This window comes from Triticum urartu, chromosome 6 (genome assembly GCF_003073215.2).
Source record: "Triticum urartu cultivar G1812 chromosome 6, Tu2.1, whole genome shotgun sequence".
NCBI lineage: Eukaryota > Viridiplantae > Streptophyta > Magnoliopsida > Poales > Poaceae > Triticum > Triticum urartu.
Window position 1 is genome coordinate 17,794,208 of NC_053027.1, and position 12,766 is coordinate 17,806,973.

At 48.1% G+C, this 12,766-nt stretch overlaps 1 pseudogene; it reads right to left on the minus strand.

Annotated features, from left to right (window-relative positions):
- Positions 1-11,996: 11,996 nt before the first annotated feature.
- LOC125515985 lies at positions 11,997-12,518 on the minus strand (annotated as a pseudogene).
- Between the last annotated feature and the right edge of the window lie 248 nt (positions 12,519-12,766).

Genomic DNA, 12,766 nt, shown 5'->3' on the forward strand with positions numbered 1-12,766 from the left:
TGACTAGCTCGTTGAAAGATAGTCATGGTTTCCTGACTATGGACATTGGATGGCATTGATAACGGGATCACATCATTAGGAGAATGATGTGATGGACAAGACCCAACCCTAAGCATAGCTCAAAGATCGTGTAGTTCGTTTGCTGTAGTTTTTCTGAATGTCAAGTATCATTTCCTTAGACCATGAGATTGTGCAACTCCTGGATACCGTAGGAGTGCTTTGGGTGTGCCAAACGTCACAACGTAACTGGGTGACTATAAAGGTACACTACAGGTATCTCCAAAAGTGTCTGTTGGGTTGGCACGAATCGAGACTGGGATTTGGCACTCCGTATGACGGAGAGGTATCTCTGGGCCCATTCGGTAATGCATCATCATAATGAGCTCAATGTGACCAAGTGGTTGATCATGGGATCATGCATTACGGCACGAGTAAAGTGACTTGCCGGTAACGAGATTGAAGGAGGTATTGGGATACCGACGATCGAGTCTCGGGCAAGTAACGTACCATTGACAAAGGGAATTGTATATGGATTAATTGAATCCTCGACGTCGTGGTTCATCCGATGAGATCATCGAGGAGCATGTGGGAGCCAACATGGGTATCCAGATCCTGTTGTTGGTTATTGACCGGAGAGTCGTCTCGGTCATGTCTGCATGTCTCCCGAACCCGTAGGGTCTTCACACTTAAGGTTCGGTGACGCTAGGGTTGTTGAGATATTAGTATACGGTAAACCGAAAGTTGTTCGGAGTCCCAGATGAGATCCTGGACGTCACGAGGAGTTCCGAAATGGTCCGGAGGTGAAGATTTATATATAGAAAGTCAAGTTTCGGCCATCGGGAAAGTTTCGGGGGTAATCGGTATTGTACCGGGACCACCGAAAGGGTCCCGGGGGTCCACCGGGTGGGGCCACCTATCCCGGAGGGCCCCATGGGCTAAAGTGGGAGGGGAACCAGTCCCTAGTGGGCTGGTGCGCCCCCCCATGGGCCTCCCCTGCGCCTAGGGTTGGAAACCCTAGGGGTGGCGGGCGCCCCACTTGCCTTGGGGGGCAAGCCACCTCCTTGGCCCCCCCCCCCCATGGAGATGGCATCTCCTAGGGCCGGCGCCCCCCTAGGGGTCCTATAAATAGTGGGGGGAGGGAGGGCAGCCGCACCCTAGCCCCTGGCCTCTCCCTCTCCCTCCCGTGACACTCCTCCGTCTCCCTGTACTTGGCGCAGCCCTGCCGAGATCAACGTTGCTTCCACCACCACGTCGTCGTGCTATTGGATCTTCATCAACCTCTCCTTCCCCCTTGCTGGATCAAGTTGGAGGAGACGTCTTCCCAACCGTACGTGTGTTGAATGCGGAGGTGCCGTCCGTTCGGCGCTAGGTCATCGGTGATTTGGATCACGACGAGTACGACTCCATCAACCCCGTTCTCTTGAACGCTTCCGCGCGCGATCTACAAGGGTATGTTGATGCACTCCTTTCTCCCTCGTTGCTAGATGACTCCATAGATTGATCTTGGTGATGCGTAGAAAATTTTAAAATTCTGCTACGTTCCCCAACAGTGGTATTAGAGCTAGGTCTATGCGTAGTTTCTATGCACGAGTAGAACACAAAGCAGTTGTGGGCGTGGATATTGTCAATTGCTTGCCGTTACTAGTCTTATCTTGAGTCGGCGGCATCGTGGGATGAAGCGGCCCGGACCGACCTTACACGTACGCTTACGTGAGACTGGTTCCACCGATTGACATGCACTATTTGCATAAGGTGGCTGGCAGGTGTCTGTCTCTCCCACTTTAGTCGGATCGGATTCGATGAAAAGGGTCCTTATGAAGGGTAAATAGAAATTGGCATATCACGTTGTGGTTTTGGCGTAGGTAAGAAACGTTCTTGCTAGAAACCTATAGCAGCCATGTAAATACTTGCAACAACAATTAGAGGACGTCTAACTTGTTTTTGCAGCATGTGTCGTGCGATGTGATATGGCCAAAAGGATGTGATGAATGATATATGTGATGTATGAGATTGATCATGTTCTTGTAATAGGAATCACGACTTGCATGTCGATGAGTATGACAACCGGCAGGAGCCATAGGAGTTGTCTTTATTTATTTATGACCTGCGTGTCAACATAAACGTCATGTAATTACTTTACTTTATTGCTAAAGCATTAGCCCTAGTAGTAGAAGTAATAGATGACGAGACAACTTCAAGAAGACGCCGTCGGAGGTGGAGGCGGGGGAAGGGGTGGCAGGGTCTTTACCCTTGCCTTTGCCGGAGAAGAAACCCATCCTTGCAGGGGGAGGTGGGGGAGAGGGATGGCTAGGGTTGCTACCGACTAGGGAGCAGAGGGTGGCGAGATCGAGACGGGGAGGAGGGCTTTTGGAGCGGATGAGGACGGCCCCGCCGCATGCTCGGATTAAAAAAGGCCGGCCGTCGTTGCGGACACATGGGCCTAAGTTGGACGGCCGTAATAAATTAAGCTGACCGTGCTAGTTGGACGGCCGCCAGATGGGGACGCGGTGGACATCGAAAAGGCGCGTGAGGTGTCCGCTTTGCGTCCGTGCCGATGGATTTCTGCTGCAAATTTGGGCCGCAAATTGGTCGGCACAGACACGAAGCGGATGGATTTTGTGAATCGGTCGGCACGTTGGGCCTTAATTTTTGTCTGCGCTTATCCAAACGGACGACCACGGACGAAATGGATACCTCTAAGTTCGAGTTGCTCTAATACTACTCCCCACCGCCCCTCAAATATCTTTGGTCACTTCCCCACCTACCATGGTAGTCAGCTCCCTAACAATACTACACCCTCACAATTCTCCCCCATTCCGCATCCTGCCATGGTCGTCAGCTCCCTCTCTCCATCGCCGACTCTCCCCGCCACTCCCCTTCGTCCCCACTGCCGGCGCGAGGTCCGCAGCCCCTGCTCTTTCTCCTCTTCATGTTGAATTGCGGAAGTAGACGAGGAGGCCCTCGAGCTCGGCATGCTCGCGCGAGCAATCCAACGGTAGGTGCCGTCAGAGGCGGACGCGGAGGCACGGGGCTCGTACGCCCCTGCTCTACCCTGCTCTCTCTTCGAATCTGGTCGCCGAAGTGCTCGAGGAGGCGCTAGAGCTCGGCATGCTCGCTGGCGAAGCCGGCCGCTTCTCTCCTGATGCGAGGGAGGTCCCGCATCGCCTCCATAGACGACAAAGGTGCGGATGGAGGCGTACCAGAAAGTGCAGGAGTTCGACTTGTCCAGCGGTGCTGATTGGAAGACGACCGCCAACGTCGTCTTCACGGTGGCCCCCAAGCAAAAGGAGTTCGGGTGAGCATTAGGCAGTAAACTAATTTCTAGGGGACATGCGCCGGGACAGTCATTGTTCAGGGAAAGCTGAAGCGAATAGCACATCTCGTTGCAAATTTGATTGATATATGATATGTAATGGGATAGGAATAGACACTGCTTGAATGTTAAAATTCATAGGTAATCCTTTTTCTGTCACTGATGTTTCACTGGTAGAATCTATCAGTTGAGTTTGACATGGAACCCTGTTCGTGGAGCACAGATCATGGAAAATTATGGCGCGTTTTGTTCTATATTTTATTTGCCTAAGAACCATACCCTTCTGCCAGGAATTACCCACTAATTCTGTGAGAATCCTACTCCGCTAATTCCAATCCCTGAGAGGATTTTCTTTTCTCATACTGAGATATCAATAGCAGTTGATTTAAATCTTAGATGGGTGACTCTTATTTTGTTCATGTTCAACAAATCATGTCTGGACTGGAGCTAGGAAAGTTCCCCGTGTGTTCTAATAATAAGGTCATGGAAATACAAATGGCATATTTCCTCAGGATGAGAAGGCGAGACTAAGATCAATATCTGCTCGGGGGCCATGGCGTGTTCTGCACGGCGCTGCCTTCGCCGCCGCCGCCACCCGGCAGTGAGGGCATCGAGTTGTGTCTCATGCGTTGGTACCTGACGTCCACTCTAGGAGCCGGGCTTGGCGGCCAATGGGGCCGGGAAGGTCCAAGATTGGAGGTCCCTGCTTGCCAACTTGCAGTTAGTTTGCATGATACAGTTAGTGGAAGTTGTTCCTTAAGTAGAATGCGATTAATCACGTATGGCCATTAATACAATCAGATCGTTGGGGCATGCATAAATATACTTGAATTTTGAATTAGCGTGTCAAGAGGTTTAGTTAGTGCCGCTCCTTACTGTAATTATAGCTGGATATGTCGTTCCTGTACTTAAAACTTATCAATCAGATGTACAGAAATTTGGTAGATAAGCTGACGTTTGAAGTGGCAGTAAACATTAAACATTTCAGATGGTGATTGGGAATATCTGATATGTCCTCATTATGTGTTTCCTGTTGTAGATAAATCTGCTTGCAAGGCTCTCGATGATATATCCACTTTCATCAATTGCTAAAGGGTGTGGTCAGTTGGAGAAGACATTACTATGATTGTTTTTTTAGGTGATGAATTGTAACCTTATATCCTTTATTACTTGAAATTCAAAAACATTGGAAACAGTCCGTAATTACTTTGGAGATAATCCTTTATTATTTTCTGTCTTGTTCATTCTCAGCATAGGTTGTATATCATTAAAACCATCATGGTATATTATTGTTCATGTTCAGCATAGGATGTGCTTTATTATATGTTAGACAATTGCTGCCTATATGTTATTAGTATATAGACTGGAAATATTTTTCTAGATCGAAACTGCATGCCTGGATCGAAAAGAAGCTATTTATGGTATAGTTACCCAAGTATAACAGTTACAGTACTGAATCTCACCCTGAGATCAATCAGCAAAAGTTCCTAATTGCTGATATATTAGACGGACTGCTATTTCATAGAACTGGAAAAGAATATGTGTCCACTGTTCTCTCAAAGTTTCTCTTTGGCCAAGATCAATTGATATGTCTAAAGTTCCAAGTGAGATATGAAATAAATGCACATGAACAAATCTAGGGGGGTATTTTTAGCTGGGGGTGCTTTTTTCATGGGTAGGTATAAACTGAAATTTGTGCACTTAAAAATCCAGCATATGATCATTCTATTCACAACATAGTCTATTTGAACATTGATTTAGATAGAGGCATGAAGCGCACCATGTAACCATTATTGTCCGTGCTAATTAGGAGAACAAGAAGAAGAGATATCTACTACTACGTATTAAAATCTTGCCTGATGTTTTAGAGGATGTCGAAGGAGGTGCAGGGAGCCGACTGATAAGAAAATAGGCAGTTTTTCGATTAAATTAATCCATGAATAAATCATGAGCATGACATTGACAGCATTGATAACACACTGGTTACGATTTAACAGAGCATGTACTACGCATATAGTAGAAACATCTACGCATATCGCTAGTACTGCTACAACAGAAAGAAACATGAGAGGGATAAACGATGTATACCCTCCAATCGGCCATGTGGCGGCGGTGGCGGCAGCAGTAGCCGCGGCATCCTCGGCGGCCTTCTTGTCGGCCTCGGCCTTCTCAACGGCGGCACGGTCGGCATCGGTCGACATGGTGATGACGAAGGTGATGTGGACGTAGATAAACAGAAGCGAGCAGTCGCGTAGTCGCTACCCAAAAACATAATCGCCCCTCTCCCGTACAGGATCCGGAGAGGCGGGGTTTCGGAGGCCTGCTCTTCCGTCAACCGTGTACGCGGTGAACGGGACGGAGTCGCCGGCGGCAGCAGCAGCAGAGGAACGACGCGGGCGTGGAGGCGGAGATGCGTTCTGTTTCGTGGCGGCTAGGGTTGGCAGCGCCCCACATATATATGTGCGGCTGCGCGTGGAGAGACGTGGGCTAAACCCACGTCCAAGTCGGTAGCCCACGATCCGACGTCTCAGATCGTGGCCCCACCTGTCAAAGACTCTCCGTTCCTGACCGGCAAAAAGAAGCACATAGGAGTGAGCTCGGCTCGGCTCAATCCCGCAACCCGCGGCGCGTCGTGACGAGGCGTGGCGAGTGGAGGAGGAGTGCGCGAGGGCCTCATCTCTTCTCAAGCTCCAATAGCATGAGGAAGAGAATCCCTTATAAACCACTCCAACTCTCCTTCCACTTCCGGGGTGAGACTAAACTTCCCACCACCTTGTCATGCCACCTACATGGGCCCTTAGAGATCAAATCTAAAATTGTCATATGGGCTCTAGGCCCATCTCATATTTCAACAATCCCCCACCAGATCTCAGGGGCCCAGTTTGTCCTTTGTTCCAAACGCTGCTTTGATATACCAGCATCTCAGTGGAGACCGATTAAGGTTGAGCTCCACCTAGACCAAGTAGTTACACTCCTTCACAACTGAACAATGGACTATACCTTGAATTGTCAGTTTGGCGTCAAGAAGTTTCACCACAAGTCTCACTGATACGAGGCTGCCGAAGGCCGACCCCTCGGGTGGAGCATATTAGTCACACTCCTGGCCTGTTCATGAGCTTGCTAGAGATCACCCTAATCTCATAGACTGTGACCAGCAGTCGGGCTCATATAGGTGTGTTCCTCCAAAGATCGCTATGTAGGATAGCATCTTGCTTATGCATATAAGCCTTGGAACACATTAAGACAGTAGTCATCCTTCCATACAGTTTCCGAGAGTATTGCATCTCCAACGGAGTGGGTTAGTAAAGTTACTCTCCTCAGTTCACCACTGGCTTGTTTTCCGAGGTCCTACTTCACGGGATCTCCGATCACATAGGTTGGGTTACTACCATGGCAACTCATGTGGGTCTCATACCCATCTCCCTTGATGTGTTATCTATCACAACACGTGATAGCCCTTTAGTAAAGGGATCTGCCAGATTCTTAGCCGTTTGAATATAATCCAACGCTATCACTCCGGAGTTCCTCAATTTTCTGACAGCTTTCAATCTCATTCTTATGTGTTTGTTGGACTTCATGTTGTCCTTTGAACTCTTCACCTTGACAATAACTGTTTGATTGTCACAGTTCATAAGGATGGCCGGAACCGGCTTCTCAACCACTGGCAAGTCCATCAACAGATCTCGAAGCCATTCTGCTTCGCCACCCGATGTGTCTAATGTTGTTAATTCTGCTTCCATTGTCGATCTTGTTAAGATCATTTGCTTGCAAGACTTCCAGGAAACAGCACCACCTCCAAGAGTAAATATATACCCAGTTGTGGCCTTCATCTCATCAGCATCAGAGATCCAATTTGCATCACTATACCCTTCAAGTACCGACGGGTATCCGGTATAGTGAAGTCCATAGTTCATAGTACCTTTCAGATAGCGCATAACTCTCTCAAGAGCACGCCAATGTACATCACCCGGTTTGGAAACAAATCGGCTCAGTTTGCTAATAGAAAATGCGATGTCAGGCCTCGTTGCGCTCGCTAGATACTGTAGTGAACCAACAATCTGAGAGTATCTCGATTGATCTATAGTTGTGCCTTTAGACTTTCGAATCAGCACACTAGAATCATATGGTGTTTGAGATGGTTTGCAGTCCGAATATCCAAAATGACTCAACACCTTCTCAACATAATGGGATTGCAAAAGTGTAATCCCACCCTCATCATCTCTCAATAGCTTGATGTTCAAGATAACATCAGCCACTCCAAGGTCCTTCATCTCAAAGTTCTGAGATAGGAAAGACTTAACCTCCTCGATCAACTTGAGATTAGTCCCAAATATCAGTATGTCATCAACATACAAACACAGTATAACTCCTTCGCCCCCACCATAGCGATAGTATACACATTTGTCAGCCTCATTAACAACAAAGCCAACAGATGTCAACGTTTCATTAAACTTGTCATGCCATTGCATAGGCTCTTGTCTCAGGCCATACAAAGATTTCACCAACTTACACACCTTTCCTTCCTGACCATCCATCACAAAGCCATCAGGCTGTTGCATATAGATTTCCTCCTTTAGCTCTCCGTTCAGGAAAGCCGTCTTAACATCCATCTGATGAATGAGAAGACCATGCGAGGCCTCCAACGAGAGTAATACTCGAATGGTGGTCAGTCTGGCCACAGGTGAATAAGTGTCGAAGAAATCTTCTTCTTCTTTCTGGGCATAGCCCTTGGCTAGAAGTCTAGCCTTGTACTTTTCTATCGTACCATCGGGCCTAAGCTTCTTCTTGAACACCCACTTGCATCCCAATGGTTTGCAACCATAAGGACGTTCAGTAAGCTCCCAAGTCCCGTTAGCCATGATGGAATCCATCTCGCTACGGACCGCATCCTTCCAGTAGTCAGCTTCTGGAGATGCATACGCTTCTGAAATAGAAGTGGGATTATCCTCCACGAGGTATATGAAGAAATCATCACCAAAGGTCTTTACAGTCCTTTGTCTCTTGCCCCTACCAAGGGATTCCTCATTATCCTCCTCAGGATTTCCATCATGTGTTTGATTATAATATTCCATCGGAATGGCAGGTTCAGGAGTCTCCTCAGATTCCTGTCTAGAAGTGCTTTGTACATCTCTCATGGGAAAAAAGTCCTCAAAGAATGTAGCATCTTTAGACTCCATAATTGTACCGACTTTCATGTCAGGTACCTTAGATTTCACTACTAGAAATCTATAGCCAACACTATTCATAGCGTAGCCCAAATTAATGCAGTCCACAGTGTTTGGTCCAAGCTTACGCTTTTTGGGGATCGGCACATTAACTTTCGCCAAGCAGCCCCAGGTACGTAAGTATGAGAGTGTTGTCCTTCTCTTGGTCCACTTCTCGTAAGGAGTGATCTCGTTATCCTTTGTCGGAACTTTATTCAGGACATGACAGGATGTCATTATAGCCTCCCCCCACCATGCCTTGGATAAACCCGACGTATCTAACATGGCGTTAACCAAATCAGTTAGAGTACGGTTTTTCCGCTCGGCAACCCCGTTTGACTGGGGTGAGTAGGGAGGCGTCCTCTCGTGAATAATGCCGTGTTCCGCACAAAAGGCATCAAACTCTTTCGAGAAGTACTCTCCACCACGATCTGACCGGACTCGTTTAATTTTCTTTTCAAATTGATTCTCAACTTCTGCCTTATAGATTTTGAAGTAGTGTAGAGCCTCATCTTTAGTATTTAACAGATACACATAGCAATATCTAGTGGAATCATCTATCAAAGTCATGAAATATTTCTTTCCACCTTTAGTCAACACACCATTCATCTCACAAAGATCAGAATGTATGAGTTCCAGTGGCGCCAAGTGTCTCTCCTCTGCTACCTTGTGAGGCTTGCGAGGTTGCTTAGATTGCACACACGAATGGCACTTAGAACCTTTGGCTAAAGTGAAACTCGGGATTAAATTCGATTTTGCTAGCCGCGTCATAACACCGAAACTAATGTGACAAAGACGTGAATGCCATACTTCAGATTCATTAACACTCAAATGAATATTGTTCACGACTTTATTACATAGATCTGCAAGAGAAAGGCGGAACATGCCTCCGCATTCATAACCCTTTCCAACAAATAGTCCATATTTCGTAACAACTAATTTATTAGACTCGAATACCAACTTAAACCCTTCTCTACATAGAAGGGAGCCACTGATGAGGTTCTTCTTGATGGCGGGGACATGTTGTACGTTCTTCAGCTGCACGATCCTTCCCGAAGTAAACTTCAGATCGACCGTGCCAACACCAAGAACAGAAGCACTCGCGCCATTCCCCATCAGTACGGACCCGTGACCTATGACCTGGTAAGAAGAAAACAATGAAATGTCAGCACACACATGAACACCTACACCTGTGTCGACCCACCAATCGGTGGACGGCCAAACTGAAAATACAGCAAATAAATTACCGTACCCAGATGCACCACCCTCATTGTTGCTCACAATCATATTGACAGACTTGGAGTCCTGCCCTTGCTTCTTATACTTGTTTGGGCACTTGTTGGCCCAATGTTCAATCGAACCACAAGTAAAGCAGCCCTCATCCTTCTTGTTCTTCTTGAAGGTCTTCTTACCCTTCTTCTTAAAGTCGGCACTCTGTTGGAAACCGTTCTTTCCCTTGGGCTTGTGGGAATTGGAGTTCTTCTGATGCACCATGTTGGCCACAGAAGTTCCTTCGACCCCTTTTCCGTGCGAGTCCTTTGCCCTTGAATTCTGCTCAACACTCAGATGGCCAATGACATCCTCCACAGAAAATTCACGCCTCTGATGTTTCTGAGTGGTGGCAAAGTTCCTCCAGGAATTGGGAAGCTTAGCGATTATGCAGCCCGCGACAAACTTGCCCGGTAACTCGCACTTAAGAAGCTCAAGCTCCTTAACAATGCATATTATCTCATGAGCCTGCTCCAATACAGGACGGTTTTCAACCATCTTGTAATCATGGAACTGCTCTATAATATATATCTCGCTCCCTGCATCGGCAGCCCCGAACTTAGATTCGAGCGCCTCCCACAAGTCCTTGGCAGACCGCACATGCAGATATGCGTCAACCAGCTTATCTCTAATCACGCTCAGAACTGCCCCGAGGAACACGACAATGGCCTCCTTGAACGCCTTCTCCTGATCAGGAGCGATCGTTCCTGTGGGAGTCACACCGGCGACCCAGAACACGTTCATGGCAGTGATCCATAAGGTGGTTTTAGTCTGCCAACGCTTAAAGTACGTCCCCGTAAACGGCGACGGTTTCAGTGTAGCAGCAAAACCAGAATTCGAAAAACTCCTACACATATTAGGTTTTTGGATTGATAAGAAAATAGGCAGTTTTCCGATTAAATTAATCCATGAATAAATCATGAGCATGACATTGACAGCATTGATAACACACTGGTTATGATCTAACAGAGCATGTACTACGCATATAGTAGAAACATCTACGTATATCGCTAGTACTGCTACAACAGAAAGAAACATGAGAGGGATAAACGATGTATACCCTCCAATCGGCCATGCGGCGGCGGTGGCGGCAGCAGTAGCCGCGGCATCCTCGGCGGCCTTCTTGTCGGCCTCGGCCTTCTCAGCGGCGGCACGGTCGGCGTCGGTCGACATGGTGATGACGAAGGTGATGTGGACGTAGATGAACAGAAGCGAGCAGTCGCGTAATCGCTACCCAAAAATCTAATCGCCCCTCTCCCGTACAGGATCCGAAGAGGCGGGGTTTCAGAGGCCTGCCCTCCCACCCGCGTCGCGTCGTGACGAGGCGTGGCGAGCGGATGAGGAGGAGTGCGCGAGGGCCTCATCTCTTCTCAAGCTCCAATAGCATGAGGAAGAGAATCCCTTATAAACCACTCCAACTCTCCTTCCACTTCCGGGGTGGGACTGAACTTCCCACCACCTTGTCATGCCACCTACATGGGCCCTTAGAGATCAAATCTGAAATTGTCATATGGGCTCTAGGCCCATCTCATATTTCAACACGGACGGCATGTCCACGGTGAGTGGTGATGGAGGAACAGCTGCACACTTGATGGCTTGGTGCAGGGCGGTGAGGGCGCCGACCAGGAAGGCGATGCCGTTGCCAGGCGTCAAGGTCGTCGTCCCGAAAGCCGACGATGTTTCCATGCGGCGAGGGGATAAGCCTGGGGATTTGTTCCCTTTTTATGGGATATATGTTACGTTTTTTTTTGCATGGCCTGCATGGTGCGTGATTGTAGGGATTTTGGTCGCGTGGAGTCTGTATGATACGGTGGAGCGGTGAAGCATCGTCAGTCAACCTTAATTGTTAGGTGCACACAAGAGACATATGAGATAAAGGCTATCCGTTGGATTGAGATTAGTAGGTCTAATCATGTGATGGTAATGGGTCTGTACGGGGTGCGCTTAGTGAAATTCTTGTTGGATTGTTTAATAGTAGTGAAGATAAAATCGAAAACAAGCAGGCTATTTCAAGATAGCCAAAAATATCTCAAATCACACACATAAATTAGCCAAGGATGATGTTACCAATCAAAACATCCACTTGACAAATAACAATTCAGTTTCAGAAGTAATTGGTAGGTTTTTTCTTGCATAATACGAAGTCTAAAAAAAGACTAATACTAAGCAGTAATTCAATGAAACAGTGCCTAGCTAGATGCTTGTCATCTCTACTCAAAAGCTCACTGGTTCTCCCTGCGGATCTCAGCCTCCTCCTCAGGTGTGAAGTCATTCTTGATGTTGAAAGTCTTGCGGATCTCCTCAGGAGTCTTTCCCTTGATCATGTCGGCAACAGTCTGGCAAGTAAGGTCGAGCAATCCCTTGATGTTGAGGTAGTTTGCAGCGAGGATGAGGTCGAACAGGGTGGCCTGGTCGACCTTGACGAACTCGGTGTCAAAGCTCTTGAGGTCCTCGGCGGGGGTGGGGGGTGGGGGCTGCAGTAGAGGTGGAGGAGCTGGCGTCGGCCGGTTTGGGGTTGGCCTGGACGTGCTTCTTGCAGTACTCAATGACCTTGGAGAGGATCTTGGACTCGACGTTGGGGAGCGGGATGCCGTTGTCGGCGCAGTCGTCCTCGATCATGTGGCGGATGGTCTGCGACTCCATGGCGACCGCCTCCTCGACCTGAAATTCCTCACCGTCCGAGCTCTTGAGTGTGATCATCTTCTTCTCGCCTTCCTCGGCCGCCATCGATCGATCGGGGTATTGGGAGGCGAAACGAAACCCTAGTTAGTAGCAAAAAGACGCGGCGGCGGAAGACACAGGAGCTTCTTTGCGTACGTGTTGGGGTAGGGTGGGAAGGGAACCGGGGGATTTATTGGGTGAGGCGGTGCCTAGGGTGGACTCGGGGTCGTACTCGTGTTGTATTCATCTTCGCTAGGGAGTAATCACTCGAGTTGGGCCCGGTCTCCTCTTGTAGTTTCCGTTTCCATCTTGGCTAGGG